This window comes from Adiantum capillus-veneris, chromosome 20, assembly GCF_014529385.1.
Source record: "Adiantum capillus-veneris isolate H3 chromosome 20, ASM1452938v2, whole genome shotgun sequence".
In the NCBI taxonomy this organism is placed as follows: domain Eukaryota; kingdom Viridiplantae; phylum Streptophyta; class Polypodiopsida; order Polypodiales; family Pteridaceae; genus Adiantum; species Adiantum capillus-veneris.
Window position 1 is genome coordinate 115,589,478 of NC_140950.1, and position 27,859 is coordinate 115,617,336.

Consider the following 27,859-nt stretch of genomic DNA (forward strand, 5'->3'; position numbering starts at 1 on the left):
TCAACCTTTTTCAAATACTCTCGCATAATGTACTCCAACAGACTGCCAAGCTGAAATCTCAAACTTTTTTCAAGGCATGGTATGTCTGGCAATTCCTGTATTGGGCTACTGCTGCAGATGTTAATGAGCAGGTAAAGTAGGATTGGAGTGAGCAACCCATTTCTGAACCAAAGAAAATTGAACTGCCCTCAGACGACGAGGAAACAGACAGTCAAACGATTTCCACTAACCTGAAAAGGAAAGCCACTGCAGAAGAAGCTGGCAGTTCAAAGAAGCCAAGAATTACACTGACAAAAAGCAGTGAGTTCTTGAAGCAAATAGAAAGCCAGGTTAAGGCAGTAAGCACTGAGAAAGCAGAGATGAGTAAAACTGAGCAGCAATCTGCTTAGAAGACTATGCCTGACCAGCCAGTTGTCAAAAATACAGCTGCTACTGGATCTGGGAAAGATCATGTCAAGCCAGTCAACACTGTTGAGAAGATACCAGACCATTCAGGGGACAAAGGCAAGAGTCAACTAGACAAAGGGGAAGGTCCAGCGCTCTCAACTTTGTCTAGTGGAGTTCCTGCCATTACTGGAAACCCTCTGCAACTGGTAAAACAGGATAAGTTGCAGCAAATGCAAACTCAAAAATTGAGAGGGCAACTTTTGCTCAGCAAAGCTGATTATGCAACTTTACCCTATGTGGCTCCAGTGGCAATATATGAACCTGTTGATTCTGATCCAACCATGGTCAAAGACAGATGTTCAGTACTAATACAGTCTTCTTGGAATACCATTTTTCAGTTGTATGGGACAATTGGTGGAGACTGCTGGATCAGAAGACGAAGTCAAAAAGCTTAAAGCTGACTTAGCAGAAGCACAGCATCAGATTGAAACACTCCAGAAAGACCAGGAAGTGCAGAACATACAACACAGGGTACTGGAAGCTCAATCAGAAAGGACTCAGGAGTTGTTGAACAAAAAGTTAGCTAAGGCTGAGTCTGAAATTATGACCATCAAAAGTCAAAGGAATGAAGTACTGAGAGCTGCCGAGGGAGCTGAAACGATGCTCAGGATGAAGCGGGAAAAATTTAGAAAGCTGCAATTGCACCATACAGCTCTGAAGCGTTCGCTGCTGACAGATACATCTACAATAGCTTGTCTGAAATTTTAAACCCTTCAGGCAATGCTGTTTTTGACTTAGAAAATTTAAAGTCCTTGATGGAAAGTATGTAGAGCGATTTGCAGGACAAGGTGGGTGAGTTCAATAATGCTTTGATGGACCAAGCTGTAATGGATTATATTGAGCAACAGACTTCCCCGGATGAGGATGAAGAAGATGAAGAAGATGTAGCTGATCAGGAGGAGGATGATCAAGAAATTGGGCATACAAAGGACGATGATGATGCCCCACCACCATCTCCACCTCCAGGACCTGGTACTGGTGGGACAGGGCCAGATGAAGGAGGCCAGTCACAGCCAGACCACCCATACCAGAATGAGGGTCAGCCGGAAGGACAAGATAAAGAGCACCAATCGGGTAATCAGCAGACTGAAGAGCAGCAGCCCAGTAGCACTGGGAATCAGCCAACTGATCAGTCCCATCACAACAGAGAGGCTAAAGGGAAAATGAAAGTTCAGGATGAGGGACCAGTGGCTGATCATCAACATTCACTGAAGCTCATTACTCTGAATAAGCAACTGAGACATCAACAGGCCTCCATTACCAGACAGTATCTGGAGGATGATGCTCTCTGGACTGACTTGGAAAGATTTCAAAGACTATATGTGGGAGCCAGGGAAATGGTAGAACATTGGAAATCAGTTGCTTTCCATGATAAAGAAGCTTGTAGACTACCTTCGCATCCCAGTACAGTCCAGTTGTTGGAACGAGTTCTAGAATGGATACTCAATGCTGACGAGAAAGTGGCAAACCCGCACTGGCAAAGGCAGTCTACTGCAGATTGTCGGTCCTTAGCTCTAGAACTAGAACTTTTGCTGGGTAACAAACCAACTTACCGCTGCATGAAGGATGTTAGGGTACAACTTAAGGAAGTTCTCGTATAAATGCAAGCTGCCATAGGTATTTTGGATCAGAGAGTCAAAGCCATTCTTGAGGACCAGACAGCCACTAGCAGAGGACCTCAAACACGAATGTCAGTAGAAGCACACGCAACTGCTCTCCGAACCCTGTTCCAGCTAGTGAGAATCACCAGAAAGATGATGCAGTAGAAGAACCAGGTTGTTCTCAATTTCCTAGAATTTGTGTCTGATTCTCCAGTTCTCTTGTATGTTGTTCCAACAAGAGAAACTGGATTCTTTCCAGGGCTGTATCCTCAACATCAAGAACCAGTTGATCGACTCACATATTTCAAAATAACTGATGAGCTTCAGGATTGGTATGAGCGATCAACTGTGGAATGGAAGACTTGGCAGACATTGCTCAATGATGCTCTCCAAATCAATGACATTCAGGCAATGAAAGAGGAGCTGCATAGGATTCAGCTGTGTATGGGCCAGTGGAAGATTCAAGTCAGAGGATTGACCAGGATTACTAATCAGTTTCTACAACTCACGGTCGAATCTTCCAAATTTCTTGAAAAAGACATTGCAGCAAAGTCGGGTATGGCACCGCAGTACAGGGAGATGGCTGAGATTCTTTTCAAAGCTCGCGTCAAAACAAATCAGCCTCTTTCAGAAGGATGGATCCATACTGCTTTGCATTGTCATAAGCTGGCCAGAACCAAACTGAGCAAGGGCAGGCGTACACTCTATGATCCTGACACCAAAACCTATCATTCTCTCACGCCTTATGAGGTAGAGATGACCACAGACCGGCGGGATCAGCTTGAGCAGGAGGCCATTTACCAACTGATTCAGAAGGAGAATGCTGGTGCTGGGACTTCTCAAACACCATACCGGTCAAAGAGCAAAGTCAAAAGGAAGACGGTCCAATGGAAAGATACTGGGTGGTTCCATCTCAGAATTCAGTGGTGACTTTTCTTCTCAGCAGGCAGGGAGATATGACAGCTCTACCTTGGCCTGATGAGAGCTCCACCTTGGCCTAGTGAGAGCTCCACCTTGGCCTTTTCCACTGCCTCCTGCAATCCTTGGTCCTTCTTGAACTCCTACTCGTAATCTTTGAATGGCCATTTTCTATGTGGTCAAGCTGGCATCCCAACATTAGAACCAGACGATGGATTTTTCAGTCTCACATCAGAATCAGAAAGGGGAATTTTTCAGAAATTTTGGAATCTTGCCAAAAAATTCAAGAAAGAAGGGAAGGATGTAGACGCCTGGATAATCACCATGTGGAAACGTGTTCTTAGAAGATGGGCAGCGAATTACTTAGTAATTACTAGAGTAATTACTACAGTAAAATTGAAGTGTATAAATAGGGCCCATTACATTATTATCGGGTTGGCAATTGTTATCACTTGTGTTAGCGCTTTGGGCTATAATTGTACTTGAGCATCAGTGCAGTATTGTCGGCTGTACTTTCTCTCTGTAATCATATTCGCTATAATCTTTATCTGTAATCTCAATCATGGTATATATTTCAGTGATACTTACTTCTAGTCTAGTCTTCTGAATCTGAATCTGAATCTGAATCTGAACCTTATTCCAGTCTATAAGTCTGATTCTTATTTCAGTATCCACATTTCACTCTAGTCTCTAATTTCTGTCCAGTCTGCTGTCTGAAATCTTCCCACACTAGTAGCTGAAATCCTTCAACACTGGAATTAGTTGTCTCAAGAGATCAGCTCCAATTCCAGGGCACTGCAGAACAAATGGATGTACAAGCTGAAGGAAGAAGAAGGTGAGAAGAAAAGGTACAAGTCTAGGCTTGTGGTAAAAGGGTTTTCTCAAAAGAAAGGTATTAATTTCAATGAAATATTTTCTCATGTTATAAAAATGAACTCAATTAGGCTTGTCCTAAGCCTTGTGGCTACTCATGACTTAAATCTTGAGCAAATGGATGTAAATATAATATTCCCTCATGGTGAATTGGAGGAGGAGATTTACATGCTTCAACCAAAGGGATATGAAGTAAAGGATAAGGAGAAAATGGTTTGCAGATTAAAGAAGAGCTTGTATGGTCTAAAGCAAGCATCAAGCAAGAGCCTAAAAAGTTACTCTCAACAGAGGCTCACCTCTTTAAAGACCCACTCTTCAAAAGCCTTGACCCTCAAAGCCTTGGAAAGACGGCTGGTCCTAAGATATTTTCGCCAAGAATATGAGAAAAGCAATCAAAATTGTGGACCTAGAAGGAAGAAATACCATGAGAAGCGTCTTAAATAGCTCGCTGACAAAGTTGAGCTTCTAACCACCAAAAAACAAGAAGGGTTTGCCAAGATGGCTTGAAGCTAAAGTGGACTTAATAGATCACCAACTTGAGGAGGTGAGGAAGGCTAGAATCCTATTTAGAGAAACCTTTCTCCAGCCAGAGGAGACCAACCATGCACACTTCTTTAGGGCCCTCAAAGTCAAAAGAAATTGGGGCCTGGTCACTCGCTCACAGATGTGGATGGAAATGATATAAAGGATTGGATAAAATGGACCAACTAATGCACACTTCTTTAGGGCCCTCAAAGTCAAAAGAAATTGGGGCCTGGTCCACTTGCTCACAAATGTGGATGGAAATGATATAAATGATCGAATAAAATGGACCTAACCACCTGCAACAGATTATAGGCCAGCCCAAGGCCCACTCTCTTGAAATGGAGGACGACATAGCTACTCTTCTTGGGAGTGTCAAAAGAACGATATCCATGTCTGAAGCCAACCTCCTAGAGAAGGCCTTCATTGAGGATGAATGATCTCTCATGCTGCAAGCCTTCAAATAAGAAAGGCCTCTTGGTTGGGATGAATTGACTACTAAGTTCTTCAATGAATTTTGGGATGATCTTAAGTCTCCTATCACACGAATGGCTAACCAAGCCTTGGTTGATGGAGTCATGGACTTAAGCATTAAAAGAGGCCTCATTAAGCCTACTCCCAAACAAGTTTATTGCTCCCAATTGAAGCACTGGTGCCCCATAATGATGATGTTAAATTTTAGTAGCCTACAAAATTATCACCAAAAGTATAGTTCTCAAGCTCTTCCCCCTCCTGGACAAAGTCCTCACACTCCCCACCAACATGGATTCATTAAGGGAAGATCAATTTATGATAGCATTCTTGTAGCAATGGTCAGCATTAAATATGTTACTTTCACTAAGCAAGAGTGTATTCTGCTCCAATTGGATTTGGATAAAGCATATGACATTATCACATGGTCATTCATTGAAGATTTCATGAAGTCATTAGGCTTTGGGTCGTGGATGTGCCGGCTAGTCAGTACCCTTGGTGCTGGTAGCCAATCGGAGCTCCTCTCCATTGAGAGAATTGTGGGTGCATTCAAGGTCAAAAGATCAATAAACCAGGGCTGACCACTTTTCCATCTAATGTTTGCCATCGTATCCCATTCTCTGGTAACATTACTCGAAGACAGTGCTGCTAAAGGGGAGATTCAAGGTTTGACTCTCATTAACAATATCTAGTTTTTGGCAAAGATTTTTGCAGATGACTCCTTGCTCTTCCTCAACGTGTGCCCTCAGGTTATCAGAAAGGCTCTAGAAATTATGTAAGTGTATGCATTATCATCAAGGTTGAAGTGTAGTATTGAAAAATCAAGATTGATCTCTCTCTCTGAGAACGACTCGTTTGATCTGCGGTCCGAGAAGATATTTCGGCACTTGGGAGCCCCTCTGGGGGTGTATGTAACTCACAAGCAAAGATTCTTGTGGGTTATGGAGAAGATTAGGAACAAGATGAGAATATGCGAGTATGTGCTAATGTTGTATCCATTTGATAACGATGAGTCATAGTTTTGGCATTTATAAAATAGAGAGAGAGAGAGAGAGAGAGATCCACCCTTGGATAGGCAGAGAGAGAGGCAGCAGACACATCAACTACTTGTGGCCCCCAACCTCCCTCACCACTCGCCTTCTTCTCTTCTCCGTTGCTTACTTGTTCTAGCTAGTCATGAGGTGTGTGTGTGTGTGTGTGTGTGTGTGTGTGTGTGTGTGTGTGTGTGTGTGTGTGTGTGTGTGTGTGTGTGTGTGTGTGTGTGTGTGTGTGAGAGAGAGAGAGAGAGAGAGAGAGAGAGAGAGAGCTATTGGGGACATTGCAAGGATGAACTCTCGACGACAACATTCACTTTTGGATCCTCTTTATTGCCATCTTGGCTATGGGCTTTTTATGCTCACGTTCTATATCGGTCTTCATATGATTAATTGTTTGGAAATGGACATCTCTATTTGATACTCAATATGATTGCACATTGAGTGAGAGAGAGAGAGAGAGAGAGAGAGAGAGAGAGAGAGAGAGAGATATTTGGTTGCATGTATATACCTTCACGACCATTCTTCAAGAAACGACAAGCTTGTACTCCGACCTTTTAGCCACTTAATCAAAGAAGCATGCAATTAAAGGGAAGAAATAGGGACACATTGATATGAGTATGGTTAACAAAGCAATGTGAGGTAGCATGTGGGTCCCTAGACAAGGGATTTAATCAAGATATGCAAAAGGAAACGGAGTGCTTCGAAAGGATTGGCTACTAAAACCACCATCTCTTGATTTTAAAGCAAGTATACCATCAAATAAATATTGTATCATTTATGGATTCAAGGAAACCATGGTTGAAGCTCATACGATGGAGACACCAAAGCCCCATTCAAAAAAAATGTCAAAGATAATTGATATTAGTTTAATTTTGAATGCTTTACTTGATGGAATACAAGAGGCAACGAAGAGGGATGTGATGTGTCATATGCTAATGCCCTAAAGCTAAATTGTTGTAAAAACACATGATTGCGGCTTGTTGATTTTGATGTCGATGTCATCACATCCTTGGAATCTACTCTCTCTCTCTCTCTCTCTCTCTCTCTCTCTCTCTCTCTCTCTCTCTCACACACACACACACACACACACATGAAAGATATATACGAAGGGAGGGAGACACACACACACACACAAAAGATATATACGGAGAGAGAGAGAGAGAGAGAGAGAGAGAGAGAGAGAGAGATGCATCTAGACCCTCATGTTTTGCTTGTGCTTGGTGTATCATGAAGAGTGAAGTGTGCGGAATGTGTGTATGTGATGTGGTGTGTGCGTGCAAGAAGGGAAGAAGGAGAGAGTACAAGGTGCTTTGTGGGTGGAGCAAGTCGCAAAGTGAGCTCCCCCTTATTCTCTATATATGTAACATTTAATGGGGTAGTAACTTATGTGTAGCAGAAATTAACATAGACATAGTGAGCATTTCATTAATAACAGATTCCTAATGAGCATAGCAAGAGTGCTTGGTTGGAGAGAGAGCAACAAAATCATAACACCTCGTTAGATTTAAGCGTGAACAATACTTCAAAAAAAGAGAGAAATTAAGCTATTGACAACAGTTGAGGACCGGATGTACATGGTGTCGATCCCCCCTCCAAAAGGCTTTGTATTATAGGTTTCCCCCATCAAGGGAGAGATTTTACAATACAATACTTTGTGTTCCTTCAATAACTTGCCGGTGCAATGAACATGGAAGCTTCAAGCACCAACCTTATACTTGAAAAACACAACATCGATTCCCTCACGGTCTCAGATACAAGACCTCACACACCTTCGAAGATGGTGAGAGCTAGCAGGGTATGAGAGTAGATCTAGAGCAAGAAGAAGTATTCCTACAAGAAAGAAGTATTTCTCCTCACATAATCACTCTTAATAGCTTAGCATAGCGTAGTAATTAGCATGGTAGAGGAGATGAGCATGCATTCGAGCTTGGCTCTTGGTTGGATTTGCATCACAAAGCCAAGAGTTGGTTGTGTAGGCCTCCCTTCTCACAAGCTTGGAGTAGATGATGAGCTTTCCATTAAAGCTTGAGAAGGAGATAGTCTTCTTTACTTCACACATGAGTTTGTGTGATTATGTGTGCCATAATGCCTTGCAAAATCAGCCTCCTTTCACTCTTGGTCGACCCCTCTTGTTGTTTCCTCCTCTTGGCCCCTCATTGGCTCATGCTAAGCTTAGCCAATAGGAAATTAGAGGTCAAATGGAGAGCCTTGTGACAAGTGTCCCTCTTTCCCCTTTAGTGAGAGTTTAGGTAATTCAAATATTGTATTTAAATCCCCATTATATCTTTTTTCCCTCTGGCCAATAGGAATTAAGCAAGCCATTGGGCTGCTTAGTTCTCATTAAACCCCTTGGCAAGCTGTCCAATAATCTTCTAGGAGACTTAATTTGCATTGTTCTTTTATCAAGTGTTTTTAAATTAATTAGACTAAATTTACTCTAGCCTAATTCTCATTGGTCCACCACTATGGCCATCCAATAGGATTTGAACGACAGGAATTGGGGGCAACTCTGCTAGGGACTGACATGTGTCTAATATGCCCTCTGTGTAAAGGGAATCCTTGAGTGTGTGTGTGTGTGTGTGTGTGTGTGTGTGTGTTCTCTCACCACTTATCTCTCTTCCTCTACCTTTAGGGATTGCCCCCTCCCATCTAGGGATGTGGGAAGACTTTGTGGTCTTCCCAAAGCATCCAATTTCCCTAAGGATTGACCATTGAACATTTCATTTGAATTTTGAAACCTAAGCTTTTTGGAAGTCTTAATGGGCTAAACCTTAGGGTCTTTGAAGCCCATTGATGCACATTGCTCTTTTGCAAATGGTCCCTCTTTGGATCCTTATTTTCCCTCCTTTGGATCACTACTGTGACCAGACTGCTAGCCTTACCATATTCTACCTTTTTCTTCCCTGATACTTCCCCATACTAAATGATCAGTTTAACATGAGAAAATCATTTAGGAGAATTAGTTATTAGTTATTAGTTATTATGACGTTACCTCTCTCTTGAAATCATAGTCGTCATGGACTATGAGGTAGAGACAATAAAGCCTAGTCATTAGTCCTTTTTCTAGAGGGTAGAGGATCCCTATTTTACCTACGACACCATTCCAAAATGGATGACTAACCCATCTGGCATTTGAGAGCCTAAACTGCCACAAGCATGCATGCGCATTAATCCTATCAATCTTCCATAGTAGAGTGACAAGCTCTACTTGGTGTTTGGGAGACATCGTCTCCGCAAATTTGATCCTAAGGATGCATACTTCTCAACATTTGTGCACAATAAAGAAAAAGCGAGTCTTATAAGACAAAAACTTTGTTCATTTATACATATTTACATTTTCTTACTCTAGGGAATCATTGTAAGCATTGACAAGGTTTAGAGTATCCTTTAATTGTATGCCATGCATCCATCTAGCATTTTCAAAAGGATAGTTTTTAAACTTGATAAGATATCATCGGATAGTCTTACCGCCTCGTAATACCTTGTCTTTGTGTCGGAGAATGGACTCGGGTTGCATCACCTCTTCTTGATCCTTTATCTCCGGTGGGTCTTCAATGATTGCTTCTTGAGGTGGCTCTTCTTTGTAAGGCTTTAGTAGGCTCACATGAAAAGCATTGTGTATGAGCCAATGCTTGGGCAACTTAAGTTGATAGATCATCTCATTGATTGGCCTAAGAATTTGAAAGGGGCCATAGTACCTTTTTGCTAATTTAGCATAGTACTTCTGGTGTCCCGTAGGATTCTTGCCCATTGTGTGCTTTAATCGAGCCTTGGGAAACTTAAGCAAGACCCAATCATTTTGTTTAAAGGCTAGGGCTCTTTTGTGCTTATCAATAGAGCAGCCTTTTGCCTTTGCTGAGAGATGGATATAGCATTCTTAATCTTTTGGAAAGATTCTTGTAGCTCACGGCTATATTCATCTACAACAAAGATCTTCCCATGTACCTTGAGTAGCAAGGGACTTTTTGATCTTCCCTCAATTACCTCAAAAGGTTCTTTTTCCGTGGAAGTATGTACAGTGTCATTGTACGCATACTCCACTAAGGGTAAGTACTTCTCCCATTGGGACTTTTGATCTACTTCTGTGACATAATATTTTAGTAGATCAAGAATTGCTAGGTTAGCTATTTCACTCTGGCCATCCATTTGGGGATGATAGGCCGAAGAGAAGTTTAGCCTTGTACCTAAACTCTCAAAGAGACCCTTCGAGAAGTTATTGGTCATTCTAGGATCTCTATCCGACACTATGGATATTGGCAAGCCGAGGTACTTGAAGATTTGTGATATAAAGAGGGTTGCCATTCGATGGGCTTTGATAGTCTTTTTGACAGGTATGAAATGTGCTTGTTTGCCAAACCTGCCTACTATCGTACATATTCCTGTATTCCCATGGATGGACTTGGGCAAAGTAAAGATAAAATCCATGGATATGCTCTCCCATGGTGAATTAGGGATTGGCAAAGATTGAATCAATCCAAGTTGCTTCCCTCTATCAAACTTCGTCTTTTGGAATACCACACATTTTGAAACATACTCTTGTATGTTTGCTTTCATGGCATGCCAATAGAAATATGTTTCAATCCCTTTTAGGGTAGACTGAATCCCTCTATGACCGGCATAAGGAGGAGCATGAGATTCATACATTAATTTCTCATATAGTGAGTTAGTAACACATAGTCTATTGCCATAGAGAAGATAATCATCTTGTAGGGTAAATGGTTCTTCTTTCTTCCCTAGTGCAAGGGCTAGAATCACATCTCTAAAATCAGGATCAATAGCGTACTCATCTATCATAGAAGATAGATCATTGTGAGTTGCTATGGAAACCGCATTCACTCTCGATCGTCTTGAGAGTGCATCGGCTACTTGATTATGCTTGCCAACTATGTGAGCAATATGAAAATGAAATTGCGAAAGGAAATTTGACCACCTCATTTGTTTGTTGGAGAGCTTGGTCTGCATCATGAAGTACTTAAGGCTTTGGTGATCCATCCGCAGAATGAAAGGAGTCCCCAATAAATAGTGCTTCTACGAGTCTAGAGTATGTAAAACTGCTAAGAATTCCTTCTCATATATGCCTAGAGCTTGCTCAACAGAGTCAAGCCTTCGACTTTGATAGGCTATGGCGTGCCCTTCTTGAAGCAAAACAGCTCCAAGGCAATCACCACAAGCGTCGCATTGGACCTCAAATGGCTTTGAGAGATCCGGCAGTGTAAGCATAGGTTGAGAGATACGCTTTTCTTTAAGATTTTTGAAAGCATTTTTCTCCTTGGTGGATCATAACGTTTTTCTTTGTTAGGTCATGTAATCCCGCGAATTGTGAAAACTTTTCTATGAAGCATCTATAGTATGCACACATACATATAAAGCTTCTTAGTTCATGTAGATTCCTTGGATTAGGCCATCCTTTTATTACCTCTAGCTTGGATGGATCCATTTGTATGCCATCTTGAGAGATAATGTGACCTAAATACTGAATCTCTTGTTAAAAAAAATCACTTTTCTTTCATTTAATATAAAGTTTATTCTCTCGTAAAACTTGAAATATTACCTGGAGGTGTTGCTTGTGTTCATCTAGTGAATTAGAGTAGATGATTATATCATCAAAGAACACTCTAGTAAAGGTTTGGTGAGGCCTAAATAGCTTCTCCATCAAGCGGTTAAATGTGGCTGGTGCATTGGTCAAACCAAAAGGCATGACAATGTACTCGTAAAGACCAAATGTAGTGCAAAATGCGGTCTTTACAATGTCTTGATCAACTATCCTTATTTGATGCTAGTCACTTTTTAGGTCAATCCTACTGAAGTAGGTAGACCCTTGTAGGTTATCAAATAGGTCTTCTACCCGTGGAACGGAAAACCTATTCTTGATAGTGATCCTATTTAGTGCTTTATAGTTGACACACATACAATATGTGTCGCCTTTCTTTTGCACTAATAACACTGGTGAACAAAATGGAGATGAGCTAGGCCTAACCATGCCCTTCTCAACTAACTCATGCACTTGCCGCATAATCTCCTCTTGTTGATCTTGGGAAACTCTATAAGGAGGTTTATTAGGCAGTGAACTTCCTGGAAGAAGTTCAATTGCATGGTCATCATTGCCTCATTTTGGAGGTAGTTCACAAGGGATATCGTGAATAAAAACATCTTGAAACCCCTTGAGAAAATTGGATAACTCTAATTCCTGTTGATAATTATATTTTCTTTTGCTAAAGCATTAGATTCATTTTGAGGATCTTTAACAAAAATCACGTACACGGAAATAGAGCTCTTTATTGACTTATTGAAAACTTGCTTATGTACAAGAGGTATGGTACTACCCAACTCCTTAGCATCTATGTACATATCTTTTTCCCTGAACCTAAAGTAGATTTTCCTTTCAGGGAATTTAACATTGGTATCCATGCGATCAAACCATGGTGCCCCTAGGATCACATCCTCATGCTTGAGAGGAGAGATAAAGAAATCCTCCTTGTCCACATACCTTTGGACATGGAGCCTCAATTTCCCAATTAAGGGAGTGATTGAGGCTTCTTTCCCCTTGAAAGCACCATCGGTAGGTAGGACATCTCCCATCTCATAGGCTTGGATGCCTAGCTTGGTGGCCAACTTTGTGGATGTGAAATTGTCAGTAGAACCAGGGTCAAAGAGAATAAAAGCATCATGTTCTCTTACCTTTTCCCAAGCATGGCATAGAGGATATCGTTTGTGATGAGCATCCTCTTCTTGAATTTTGACCAAGGTAGCTCCAGGAAGCTCATTACATGTATTCTTGTGGGGGCAAGCACGATAGGCATGCCCTTGCTCCCCGCACTTGAAACAACGATTATCTTTCCGATAACGCTCTAGCTCTTCAGGAGAGAGTTTATTTTTGCCTTTATAAACTCCCTTCTCGTTAGCTTTGTTGTTGTTGACGTTGCCTTTGGGAGACTTTTGGACATTGTCCTTCCCCTTAGGCTCGTTATGGTCCTTGTTTTCCATGGGCTTAAGATTTCTCTTAGCCCCTTGTTGGAAATTGATTCATGAAGCCGCCATGGTATGGTGTATGACCACAGATATGGTGCGTGAACTTTGGGAGTTAACATACTCCACCATATCCTCAGTTAAACCCGCACAAAATTGTTGTTTTTGCTCTCCAAAATCTATCTATTTGAAGACAGTGGCTTTGAGATGTAAATCCCAAAACTTGTCTACATATTTGTGAATAGATTCGTAGGGGGAGACCTTCAAGCTTCACATTCGGTGAGTACTTTGTCTTTGGAATCAGTAGCCAAAAACTGCTTCATGATGGAAGCTCTTAAAGCTTTCCACATTCGTGGAGCTTCACCGTTTGCTCATAGGCTAGACCACCATTGCCTTGCAGAAATGATAGCTACATGGCATAGCTTAGAGGACTCCGTGAAGACCTCATCTCCAAACGCCGCATCAAATTGTTGGATAAAGGCCAAGACTTTCTCCGTAGCACCAAAAGTGTCATTCTAGGTAAGAAAAGAGATGTTCTTTCCTCCCTCTTTGAACTTTTTGAGCTTGGACTACCTCTTCCAAGTGGCATAGGATTTCCTATGGCCTCTTCTTTTAGGTGGTTCAAGAGCTAAACTATCACTTTCTTCAGAAGAGGAAGAGTATTAGGAGGATGGAGAAGAGGGTGACCTCTTTCTCGCCTTTTTCTTCCCTTTGTTCCTCCTTGTTTGTAGCATCACTTTCTTCAGAAGAGGAAGACGATGAAGAAGATGGAGAAGAGGATGACCTCTTTCTCGCCTTTTTCTTCTCTTTTTTCTCTCGTCCCTCTTTAAACTATGGTGTAGAGAAGTATGCGATGGTCTTCTCTATTTAGGCGGGTGTTGGAGAGCGTTTTGCCCGCCGTCTTTGGGGAGCCATCTCCACCGAGGTGGCGGGAGACTCACTTCTTTCTCCTTCTTTACATGGGGGCTCTACCATTGAAACTTGAGTTCTCCTTTGGAAAGGAGATGCATCATCGAATAGTAGATTTTTGAGCCCTTCGTACGGATCCTCTTCTTCTTCCCTTATCGGAGAGAGTCCTCTTTTGGAAGTCTCACTAGGAGGCTTCCTAGGTACTCTCTCTTCTTGGTGGGGAGTTTGGAGAATACCATGGGTGCGTAATTTTTGTAGCGCTTCACCTTGGAGGGATGGGTTGCCCAGGGCTTGTTGTAGCCTAGAAACAAGATAGTTTACAAGCATAGGGGCATCATTAGTTGCTCTTTCATTAGCAAAATCAAAGCTATCAACATTTAATTTCACTCTCTTTAATATTGTCAGCCATTCTAACAAATTTTAGGTGTAATTTTTAAGTATACTTTGGCACTTCAAGCCCTAGTTGCTACTCCTCTTAACCCTTTAGAAAAGCACTCAAGCTCCTGTACCCACAGCTCGAATATCAGTAATTGCAAGGAATAAAAGAGAGGGTCTTTCACCACCAAAACAACACCGGCTCCTGTCAAGCTTCTAATAGCTCAATAGCGGTTAAGTCGTAGGCAAGCCCCATAGGACTCCACTATTAAGACCATAGCTCTCGACGGTGTTTCCGCGTTATCTACATGAAGTAGGTGCACTGCAAGGCTGATAAAACCCTATTCTACTTACTCATATGTAATTAATAATACCAACCATTTATAGTTAGCTTGAGGACCTCTCTTCTTGAGCAAGAAAAGAGAAACCTTGTGCTCTGATACCAATGTAACATTTAATGGGATAGTAACTTATGTGTAGCCGAAATTAACATAGACATAGTGAGCATTTCATTAAGAATAGATTCCTAATGAGCATAGCAAGAGTGCTTGGTTGGAGAGAGAGCAACACAAGCATAACACCTCGTTAGAATTAGGCATGAACAATACTTCAAAAAGAGAGAGAAAGTAAGCTATTGACAATAGTTGAGGACCGGATGTACATGGAGTCAGTCACCCCTCCAAAAGGATTTGTATTATAGGTTTCCCCCAAGGGTGACATTTTACAATACAATACTTTGTGTTCCTTCAATAACTTGTTGGTGCAATGAAGATGGAAGGTTCAAGCATCAAGCTTACACTTAAAAAACACAACATCAATTCCCTCACAGTCTCAGACCCAAGACCTCACACACCTTTGAAGATGGTGAGAGCTAGCAGGGTATGAGAGTTGATCTAGAGGAAGAAGAAGTATTCCTACAAGAAACAAGTATTTTTCCTCACATAATCACTCTTAATAGCTTAGCATAGCTTAGTAATTAGCATGGTAGAGGAGATGAGCATGCATTGGATCTTGGCTCTTGGGTTGGATTTGCATCACAAAGCCAAGAGTTGTTGGTGTAGGCCTCCCTTCTCACAAGCTTGGAGTAGATGATGAGCTTTCCATTAAAGCTTGAGAAGGAGATAGTCTTCTTTACTTCACACATGAGTTTGTGTGATTATGTGTGCCATAATGCCTTGCAAAATCAGCCTCCTTTCACTCTTGGTCGACCCCTCTTGTTGTTTCCTCCTCTTGGCCCCTCATTGCCTCATGCCAAGCTTAGCTAATAGGAAATTAGAGGTCAAATGGAGAGCCTTGTGACAAGTGTCCCTCTTTTCCCTTTAGTGAGAGTTTAGGTAATTCAAATATATGCATTTAAATCCCCATTAGACCTTTTTTCCCTTTGGCCAATAGGAATTAAGCAAGCCATTGGGCTGCTTAATTCTCATTAGACCTCTTGGCAAGCTATCCAATAATCTTCTAGGAGACTTAATTTGCATTGTTTCTTTTATCAAATGTTTTTAAATTAATTAGACTAAATTTACTCTAGCCTAATTCTCATTGGCCCACCTCTATGGCCATCCAATAGGATTTGAACGGGAATTGGGGGCAACTAGGCTAGGAACCTGACATGTGTCTAATATGCCCTCTGTGTAAAGGGAAACCTTGAGTTTGTGTGTGTGTGTGTGTGTGTGTGTGTGTGTGTGTGTGTGTGTGTTCTCTCACCACTTCTATCTCTTCCCCTACCTTTAGGGCTCGCCCCCTCCCATCTAGGGATGTGGGAAGACTTTGTCGTCTTCCCAAAGCATCCAATTTCCCTAAGGATTGACCATTGACATTTCATTTGAACTTTAAAACCTAAGCTTTTTGGAAGTCTTAATGGGCTGAACCTTAGGGTCTTTGAAGCCCATTGATGCACATTGCTCTTTTGCAGATGGTCCCTCTTTGGATCCCTATTTTCCCTCCTTTGGATCCCTACTGTGACCAGTCTGCTAGCCTTACCAATATTCTAGCTTTTTCTCCCCTGGTATTTCCCCATATTAAATGATCAGTTTAACATGAGAAAATCATTTAGGAGAATTAGATATTAGTTATTATGACATTACCTCTCTCTTGAAATCATAGTCGTCATCAACTATGAGGTAGAGACAATAAAGCCTAGTCATTAGTCCTTTTTCTAGCGGATAGAGGATTCCTATTTTACCCTACGACACCGTTCCAGAATAGGATATACCAAGCCATTGCAGGCTCCTCTGAAAATCACTAATGAACCACAATGCATATGGAAAGACTGCTCTTGAAGAAGTATTTGACACCCACAATCTACTAACTCTCACTGATATCAAACTTTGTCTCAGCTAAGGAACATAGCGCACATGCCGTAGCATATATGATGCACCACTGGGCAATGACAAGAAAGCATCTCCTACACCTGCAATGGAAAATACCGAACCATCTGCCAAGTGCACACAGTCAAAGATCCCACTAGAGAAATTGTTGAACCATTGGCACGATGCAATGTGACATGGAAAACTGCATCCTCATCTAGCAACCATTAGGAAGGTTTGTCACTTGTAGAAGACATGTAAGGAGTAGGAACGCTAAAGGAAAACATGACATCACGGTCACATGCAAATGAAGCCAACGCTCTAGCATGTGTCAAAACCTCATTTGCATCTTGCATACATCTCCATTGTTGTCTCATACGTTTGAAACAAAGGCGCTTAATGTGCCCTGTGTGACCACAATGCCAACATCGCATGTATCGGTAAGTACAAGCCCACTGTCTCTCATGAGTCATCACTGTCCACTCTAAAGTATCACACATGTCTGCTAACTGGATGCCAAAAAACCAAACTATGGCAAGAATCCTAGGAGAAATCTGACAGAGTCTCCCCTATAAACTGAGCAAAATACTGAAGCACAATCTCGACCATAAACCATAACAAACTGGCAATAGAGTGGGAGATCACGACCACTACACAATTATGAAAACCATGATCCAAATCGCATCAAAATCGATGCTCATTATGCGTTAAATAACTTTACAAAGGTCCACAATCCCCTAGCATAAACAACATCACTAAACCAAGTGAGCCAAGTTTGGGACAAACAGCTTAACCGAGCGTAAAGCACATAACCATATACACAAGTAGTGAGAAAACACGCTCAAAACGTATCCCACAAGAAAATTGCATGCAAGTCTCTCAATGATGCAAAAACCTGTAAAATGTGTAAAGTCTTTGACTATTTGTCTGTAGCCACACGAACATATGCAACTCTCACTCCAGCGAGAGTGTGTACAATGCTGAAAAAACCTGTCAAAGTGGGAGTCAAACTCGACCACTAAACCATCAGAGAGTAAAATTGTACATACGCTGTCAGGAAGTGCACAGTGTGACTAGGAAAGCGCCGGGCCTCTGACTGTGAGGATTCGTAGCAAAATCAAGCAAGGCGTAGAGGATTTGAAGCCAAAAACACACTAAAAAGGAACAAAACTCCAACCATGAAAGCTCCACTTTGAAAAAGAACTAATACTAACTCAAAACTCTTGTGTGTGTGAAGATTAGGTGTAGCCTCGCTCCCAATTGCACAGATGCAGTGCTCGTTCGACCTGTTAAAAACCCTAAATTTACGCTTCGATTCTCCATCGTGACCATTTCATGGAAGCTTCAATACTTCATTGGAAAAGCCCAAGTAGTTATTTGAGGAAGGGAAACCCTAATTGGAGGCCTCACAGCCTCAACCATGTAGTGGAAGCAGCACGAGACTGCACTAGCACCCTGTAAAGGAATGGCTGTATCTCCTTGCTCATGTGCCCAAATGAGCTCATTATTGGCTCTAAAAATTCCCACACAACTTGAGAAACAACGCCAGCATCGTTGATGTGGCATTTTGAGTATTTTTAAGGCTATTTTTTATCATTTTTAGGCCATTTTTAGCCCAAAAATGTCACTTTTTGTCCGTAAAAAGCCCAAACGAGCTGGAAAAAATCTCTAAAATTGTGGAAAATTCGCATTGGGCTCAAATTTCATGTTGAACCTCATTTTCCCACTTGGTAAGCACTTTGGACACGTCTTTCACGCCAACGCACGAAACTTGGTATTTTTGGCTGAGATTACCCGCATTGAACTTTCTAGGCAAAACGAGCGTGCCACTTCGAAACACTTGACATTTGTACATTCCCAAAGCAAATTAAGCATATATTTATGTGAAAAAAGCATGCCATAGTGCCGCGTCGAGGGCCTCACTGTCCCCGCAAGGTATATACAGAGCTGCAACCGTGGCATCTATTTTCGCATATATCACACTATGTACATTATAGCATTTGGTCCCACACATCATAAACATTAAGAGTGAGGTAGATACTTTAATTTCACATTATGAACGCGCCATCGCACGACAACGCTTAAAATATGACGAGAATCTGGGAAGAATCTGACATAGTTTTCCCTAAAAACTAAGTAAAAACTCAAAAATATCAACAAAACTGCATAAGGCATCAAGAGACACTCAACGTCTCAGTAAACAGATCCACAAATGATATACATGCATTGTCAAAAGCCTCGCAAATTGGCTCACTTCTGAATGAGTGGCTCTATGGACCTGTACCTATCCAAAAAAGTTGTAAACATGTGAACTTACTACCTGCGAGCTATATTTAGCTCAAGCTGTATTCGCAAATGCATACATAGCATGAAACTGCACAAAACCGTGCTAAAACCACTCTCTGGAATGACCCACACAGTCATACATGTGCCGCATAATCTGCACTGCAAGGAATGCACAACCTGTGAGCAAAATCGTCTGGAAACTGTTGCACAGTACCTCATCGGTTGGAAAGCACGTCGATCAAAAACTAGACACATAGCACAATCAACCGCCTGTGGTTGTAAACGCCGTCCAAGAGCCTCGCTCGCGAGAAATCTGCTATGAAATGGTCCATCGGAGTCTCTATCCGCTGGTGTGTGCCACCAAAGCTGGAAAGTAGAGAACCATCGAGGCCAAAACACTATCGAGGGAGGGGGGATTGTCGAGGAGACACTGCGGAGCCGAGCCGCTCTCGCTTGTCTGTCTCCTGGTATGTCAAAGCAAAAAAAAAAAACTCAATGCCAACTTCCGTTCGCCGGATGCAAGTACTCTAGCCGAATAGACACCAAATCGATCGAGTCCAATGCCGAGCCGCCAATGCGAGACCAAAACCGCCGGGGATGCTGAGTGATGCCCATACCAAGCGCTAGCCGAAGAGCATTGATTTCTCGCTCTTTCCTGTGTATACACACCTGAGAGCGTATGTTCTGTCTCTCTCTCTCTATATATATATTTTTTTATTTTTTTATTTATTATTTTTATTTTATTTTTGTCCAAGCAGGGGAATCCCTCTCGCTCGATCTCTGCTTTGAAGCGAGAACTGTGTGTGTATGTGTGTGAGCGTGCGCGCAAACACACTCTCACATACACATTCTTAAAAGAGAGAGAGAAAAAAAAAATTGACCCAATTTAATCTCTGCTACTATCGATTTTTGCATCAAAACTGTGAACTGTGTGTGTGGATTTTTGCATCTATGAGCCCTATTGAATGCCCAGCGTCGTTTCAAAGTGTTTGTTGTTTGCTTCAATCCTCCTGTGAGCCTTGCTCAATGCCTTTGGCTTCCTTCAATTCTCGTGATTCGACCTGCAGAGCCTGAACGTCCCAATTTGCTCAACTTCTTTGCTGCCATACCTCTGTATTGCGCCTGTTTGCTATCGATTTTGTATAGCACTAACGTTGAAGCTTTGAGAGCAAGCGGATAGTGGCAGCTATGGTGAGCTCTCCTCCGCCTCAGAAGCAGTCGATGGCTTATCCAATTTGCTTCAAATTTGCTTGGTGGCTTGTGAGCTAGTACAACGGGCTTCCAATTGGGCCTTGATGCCCCAGCCATTGGCTTCCGTATGCACCACCTAGAGGACAGTCCCCTTTCTCTATTCTTGATGATGACATATGGGAGTTCTCTAGAGATGGTGACATCATCATTCTAGGAGATTTCAATGCTAGGACTGCCCATCATCAGACAGTATTTTATGATACTTCAGAGGAGATGCTGAGAGAGCTGGATGCTGCAGAGACAGGCCTATCCAGACTATCACAAGATGGAGAACACACTGAGTATGGACGACACTTGATAGACATGGGAACTGCACATGGATTGGCCAGCTTGAATGGCCTACAGAAATTTTCCGCTTCAAGGTGTTTTACATGCTTTTCACACAGACATGGAGCCAGCACAATGGATTATGTCATGGCAAAGCCGAGCCTCATCTCTAGTATCCAGGATCTCATGGTTGGACCCAGACCTGTTGGTGTGGCAGTGGATCATGCTCTTATGTCAATGACCATCTCTTTTCAGTTTAGTGTAGCACACAGGCTATGGACAGCAGCCCCTACTCGCTACACCTTCACGCGGGAGACAGACTCTGTATACATAGATGGGATCTACAGACACCTATGCACAGAGGAGCCAGAGTGACCTCTGGAGGGGCTTACTACTATATTGACACAGACACTACATGATGCAGCAACAGAGGCATACCCACATACCGAGCCTGAGTAGAGACATCGTTCGGGGAGCATGCCCCAGAACATTTGGTATGATGAGGAATGCCGGGACACTAGAGCTAGACTTCAGAGGGAGGTTCTTTTGGGGGACATCACTCACAGACAGTCAAAGATTAACTTCCGACGCCTAGTGCGGCAAAAGAAGAGGGCATTTTTGCCTCGGCTAGAGGAGGATCTATATCAGCTATTCTTGAGTCGGGACTCACGTGAGGCATGGCGGCTCTTTCAGGAGCACTCTCCCCCCCCCGCCATCACTTCTACAGAGGACTGGGGCCAGTACGCATCATCTCTGTACACAGTTCCTGAGCAGCCCCCCCTTCCCGACCCTCACGATCCATGCCCACACATATGTGCTTTTTTCACTGCGGAGATGGTGAGGAAGGCCATTGACAGGATGAGGACTCGGAGAGCATACGATCATGATGGTTTAGTGGCTGAGCATTTCACACATGTCAAAGATCTACTAGCAGAGCTTCTAGCAATGATGTTTAACCGTTCCATGTGTGAGGACTTGCCTAATACTTGGAGCCTATCTACTATTGTAGCTATCTTCAAGTCGGGAGACCCTATGGAGCCTAGGAATTATCGCACTATCATGATTGGACACACATTGGCACGGTTGTACGCATCTATTCTTGAGCAGCATCTGAGTAGATGGGCAGAGAGGGAGGGGATACGCGCAGACGGGCAAGTAGGGTTCAGGAGGGGTTTTTCTACTCTTGACCATATCTTGACACTCAGAGCCATCATCAAGGAGGGTAGATCGCGTGGGAGACGGATCTATTGTAGCTTTGTGGATTTCCACAAAGCATTTGACACCGTGCCTAGAGCTAGATTGATGCGCAAATTACAGCAGATGGGAGTAACCACAGAGCTCATTTGGGGGGTCATGGCATTATACAGTTCAGTAGTGGGGCAGGTATGCACCTCAAAGGGTCTATCCACACCAATTCACTCCACTATTGGGTTGAAGCAGGGCTGCCCGCTCTCTCCTACTCTATTTGGTATGTATGTGGATGAGGTTTCTGACTACATTGAGAGATATGGTGATAGAGGTGCACAGCTGGCAGGGACATGGATTCCATTATTGTTATATGCTGATGATATTGTATTGATCTCCGACTCTCCGAAGGGGATGCAACATCACTTGGATGCTTTGAATAGGTTTGCTCAGGAAAGTGGTTTGTCCGTCAACCTTGGTAAAACGAAGGTCATGGTATTTAATACCACCCCACAGTGGATCAGGAGGTCAGCGCCAGCATTCACATACAGCCAGGAGATTGTGGAGTATACAGATGCGTACACTTACCTCGGAGTGGTTTTTAGTGGGCAGCATTTTCATTGAGGAGGGCAGCAGAGACTAGACTGACCAGAGCCCATGCAGCATTGGGTAGATTGGAAAGGATGTGTTCACAGGTCCAGCTTCAGGAGCCTCGGACGAAGCTCTGGCTCTTTGACACTCTGGTGGCTTTTGCATTGCTTTATGGAGCTGAGATTTGGGGACCTTCATTGGATCATCACGGGAGGACAGGCCGCAGTGATGGATGGGGGGACATGGAGAAGCCTCTAGTCTCTATGATCTCGCGGCTCATTAGAGCCAAGGTCTCAGTACCACGTGCTATTGTTCGAGCAGAGCTAACTGCCCCCCCACTAGTGGTTGAGGCACTCACCAGATCTGTCTCCTTCATGTACACCGCATGTGGGAACTTCCCAGAGACAGATATGCCCGCCTTTCACTTGAGTCCTCTCGACAGTTAGCCATGCAGGGAGATACAGCATGCTGGTATGGAGAGATGACATCATGGTTTTAGGCGCATGGGTTCAGCATAGACAGATTGCCTCCCTTCCAGTACTCACTGGATGCACCCTCTCTGACTCTTACACAGTCCGAGATCGCCAGGCTCATCCACCATGACTTGACTCAGCTAGACACCAGGAGGACATGGATATAGCCAGCACAGGAGCTGGGCATGAAGATGGCTTTCTATAGAGAGCATCTCCTCCAACTTACGGTTGATGGTTTTGTGACGAGGCCCAGATACACGGACACCCACTTGTCTCATGGGATACGATGTGCTATCGGCTAGATACGCACATCTTCACACCAGCTACGGATCGAGACTGGGAGATACAGCGGAGTACCAGAAGAGGCCAGGACATGCCCCCTGTGTGACATCGAGCCTGAGACAGAGTTGCACTACACATGCCACTGCCCCGTCTACTACGAGATACGAGGCCGCTGCCATTGCTTGTTCAGAGAGGGCTTTGGACCGTTCTCCAGAGTCATGCAGTACGAGGATCAGAGATGCTTGGGTTTGTTTTTGCTCAAGCTATGCAGACACAGAGAAATCTTGATGAGAGGAGAGGCTAGCCAGTCTCAAAGACAGATCACAGATTTGTTTAGAGCTACCACTGGACACCCAGAGGAGTTACTACCACAGCAAAGCTCGTCGTCTCACACTAGAGGCACACTGATCGACTGAGCGACTGAGCTGGGAAGATCCAGACGCCCACGACTGCGGAGGATTACACAGCATCGGCGGAGGCTGCATCAAAGGATTCGGATCACTTTGGCTCGACATGCACGACGCCTGCTCACACTACTAACCATGGAGGAGATTGATGAGATCTGCCAGCGATCGATGCTGGATCTCTTGTGATCTAGCTATCCCAGCTAGCTGCTTAGTTCACACCTAGTAGTTAAGGATTCCATAGTATTTTATTGTGACATTTGTCATTTCGTTTTTGTCATCTTGTTACTCTGACTCTGACTTTGTATCGGATCCACCACATTGTAACTTTCTAGTCTCATAGGTCACTTTGGCCTTTTGAAGACGTTAATAACATTCATTTCATTTCATTCTCTCTCTCTCTCTCTCTCTCTCTCTCTCTCTCTCTCTCTCTCTCTCTCTCTACATGGGGGGAGAGAGAGAGAGAGAGAGGGAGAGAGACAGAGAGAGAGAATAATTGAGGCAATTAGGTTTTAAGTGGGATGCTTGAGAAATCTCCTTCAAGGTAGCACAAGAGCGCAAACAAGCTTTTCTATGGTGTTGGTTCAGGACACATACTCTTTTCTTGTTCTACAGGGACAACTACATTAACTTTATGCTCCACCATATACTCCTCATATAGACCACTTCAAAGAAAAAAAAAGGGTGTCAATAGAAGAACATTGGCTTAGCATTTGCTGCCCACTTGCAACCCTTGCAGCTAATGCTCATCAACCTATTTGTTCAAATATGTAAACAACGCATGGGTGGTGACAACAAACTTGAAGGCCTCAATGGGCACCCATGCTTGATTGATCTAACAATGTGAACATGTTTGGAAAATTTTCCAATTGCAAGAATTCTAAAAGCAAATCCTTGGACCGACATAAAAATACGTATGCTCATCATATGGCCAAAGCCTATCATAGTAAAGATTTTGGATATAGATCCCATTATAATGTGTTAAAGTCGTTTGCAAAATCCAATGGAAAAAGCATAATGTTTTCTCTAAACCTAATTGCTTCTATTATTGTGTGTGTGTGTGTGTGTAGAGAGGGGACATGGAGGGAGAGAGAGAGAGAGAGAGAGAGAGAGAGAGAGAGGGATCTTTTTAAAGAGATGGATGGAGAGAGATACAATAAGAAAGGGTGTGAGAGAAGGATGCAGACAGACAAGGTGATGGTGGGAGGAAAAAGAGAAAGTGGACATGTTTAGAGTGTATGAGAGGTATAGAAATAGAGGGATAGAGAGTCAAACTTATATATATATATATATATATATATATATATATATATATATATATATATATATATATATATATATATATATATATATATATGTAGAGAGAGAGAGAGATGGATTTTATTATCGTCCTTGGAGCTCAAATATGACCTATGGGAACAAAGATACATGTGATGTACTATGTGTGCGGATGATAAGTGATTCTTAATGCTCAAGGATCGTGGTGATAAGAATCATAATGGAGAGCACACACTGTGACTAGGAGAGGAAAGTGTGTTGGTCAAAGTCATGCCTGAAGATGTGAGGGAAACAAATTTGGATGTGAGCAAGAGCTGAGCACTCTAGTAGTGTGTGATACTCAGACTCTCAAGCTTGCCGTGAGCATATTGTGCATAGTGTGGATGGAACTGTTCTCCATTTCCATAAACCCCGTCTTGCATGAGAGAGAGAGAGAGAGAGAGAGAGAGAGATTGGGGATTGCGCAAGAAAGGGAGGGGAGAGATTGAATGGGTAAGAGATAGGACAAGTAAGTGATAAAAAGGCATGGAGGTAAGGGGAGGGAGAGACTAGGAGAGATATGTTGTGGGTGCAGGTTAAGGGGGGGGGGGCGGGGGGGGGGGGGGGGAGAATTCTGTGAGAAAGAGATATGGAGGCAGGGAGAAGATGAGAGCAAGAGAATAGCAAGTGACTTATAGGGAGGATGTTGGGGGATGGGGGTAAGTGGAGATGGTGGTGGACGAGAAGAGTGGGTGGCTTTGGTGGTCAAAATAAAAAAGTAAAAATAGAAACTCATTCCAAAGCTTACTTCCACAAGCTCCCTCCTTATTCTAACTTTCTCTATGTTGAGGAGCTTGGTTTTTACCTTGATTATGCAAGATCGATTTTTGCGATAGAGGAAGGGGAGGTATGCCACTTGGCATGCGTTGATTTGAGAATCCGTACAAAAGAACTAGTAAAGCTATTTTTGGAGCGCAAAGCCAGGCAAAGTAAAAGGAAGGGGAGGTATGCCACTTGGCATGCGTTGATTTGAGAATCCGTACATAAGAACTAGTAAAGTTATTTTTGGAGTGCAAAGCCAGGCAAAGTAAGAGGCAGCCCTGCTCGTACGCAATTCTTCTGTCGCCTTTGACGATGCGATTGTCTACAACAATAGACATGCACAACAAAGTGAGAACACTCAACGGGCTTCGTGACAGATGTATGTATACAGGACAAGCTTCGATTTTTTGATGTGCGTATATAGGATAAGCTTGGATGTGATCGGCCTAGCAAAGCTCTGGACTGATTGATCAAGAATGCAATTCAAGCTCCGATAAAGGGACTGATTGATCAAGAATGCAAGGCCATTGATGAAGTCCTGATAGAGGGAGTGATTGTGAAGGACGAGATTGCCAAATTAATAAACCTGTGCAGCCCTTTGTGAAGGTAAAAGATGAGGAACAGAGCCTGGCTGGAGCTGCTGGGAGCGGAGTCTGTGCAACGTCACAGGCCAAGGCTAGAGAAAGAGCAAGAAGGAAATCAGCAAAGGAGAAGACTATCACCCTAATGCATGGTTCTTACTATAAGCAACACATCAGGAGAGACTGCCTCCATATCTTCTGTTGCTGCTTAGACACGAGCACCACTATTCACTGATCTGCCAAATATTCATATGCTTTCTAGTGGTAGTTTTGACAGCTATTTGATGGGTGTATCGCCCCTCTCACCTTTCCTCCATGCTTGTGCATTCGACTGCCCCAACCCCTCACACCATTCCAAATCTTTCATGCCGTTCTATATTCCAACAGACACAGCTACCGCATCATTCATGATTCCATGGATGGGGGATCCTCGCCAATACTCTCATGTTCACACTGCCTACAACAACAGCAATAATATGCAGCACCCAACTCATACAGCTGGGGTACCCTTCAGTCCATTTGTAGTAGTCCTGCCAGTTTCTGAATGCAAGGTCATGTGTAGCCCATGTCCCCTCTCATGAGGATGATGGGGCAAACACATGCATATGGAATGTTCCTACAACATGAGCCCTTTTACTTGGATACATCAAATTTTGCTTTGATGGCGGGATACGCCCAATAGTGGTAGGGCCAGGAAGCTCTAGGTTGTTTTTGACAGATGCAATGAGAGGGCAGCTCTCAAAATGTATTCACCTGCGCTTGTATCTTGAAGACATGTGGTGTTATGCAAGATGCTGATATGGGCAAAAGAATTCACGATGATATTGTTAGTTAGGGACTGTTGGAAAAAAAGGCATACTTGGCACTGCCTTGGCCCTTGGCAGGTTGTATAGCATCAATTTCGCAAGGTTAGCTATGCCATGTGGCATAGCCCTACCTGCCGAATGTGGTGCACTTGAAAAGGCACAAAAAGTGCTTGAGGAGCTTCGTGTTCGGGACGTCGTCTCTTGGAGTGCATTGATTGCAGGATATGCACAATGGGAGCAAGGCCAGAAATCTTACCAAGGCAGTAGGATACATGTGCGATAGTGGGTTACTTGAAAATAACACATACTTAGCCAGTATGTATGTCAAGCGGCATCTATTTGTCCGAGCGCAACAAGTCCTTGACGATGTCGGGGGATAAGTGTGCGAAAGGTGAGCCGGGAAGGCACCGGGCCCCTGGCTGTGAGAGGTGTGGGGAAAGAGGTGCAACAGACACAATTAACGACAACAATGTTCAAAACAAAAAATTCGCCTAATTCCAATTAATCAACAGTATCCATTGTTAATCAATCGTTAATGGAGGCTTAATGCTCCTTACAAGATGAAACCTGGCTTGATCTGGGTGCTAAACAAGAAAATTAATAATGACATGCTTGGTACTGCCTTCTGCTTCTTCCCGTCATGGCATAGGAACTTCCAATGGACGTCTAATTTGGCTTAAGATTTATGGCTTAAATCCCAAATTTAAATGGGTTTAGGCGGCTTAGATAGCTTAGGATTCAGATTAGAGAGCTCATGATAATGATGGCTAATGAAATTCAAGAGCTTTGGCTTGGATTAAGGAGCTTATGAATATGATGGCTTCCGATTAAAGGCCTAGAAAAGCTTGTCTTATGCGAGATTAGAGATCAAGCTTGGCTTATGATTGAGGATTAGAGCTCAACAGGATTTTGAATACCTTCGATTAGGCTTGGATTATGGAGATAGAGATTAGGCTTAGCTTTATTCAGGCGAGATTAGTAGGCTTTGAGTTAGGAGCTCGTTTCATCAAGGCTTAAGTTTGGCTCATTGAGATCGGAGCTTTGGCTTAGCTTGAGAAGATTAGAAATCCTAGCTTAGGCTTAAGTTGATCCGAAAAGGTCCAGCTTAAGAGGGCTTAAGAGCTTTGGCTTGATTTAGGGATATGAGGATTAGCTCGGCTTGTGAGAGCTTAAGAGCTTTGGCTTGACTTGCTTCTGGAGAGAGAGCCCTCCAAATGAAAGAGATGAGC

At 43.1% G+C, this 27,859-nt stretch overlaps 1 pseudogene; it reads left to right on the top strand.

Annotated features, from left to right (window-relative positions):
- Positions 1 to 395: 395 nt before the first annotated feature.
- On the top strand, positions 396 to 26,553 carry LOC147433134 (uncharacterized; annotated as a pseudogene).
- The last annotated feature ends 1,306 nt before the right edge of the window (positions 26,554 to 27,859 follow it).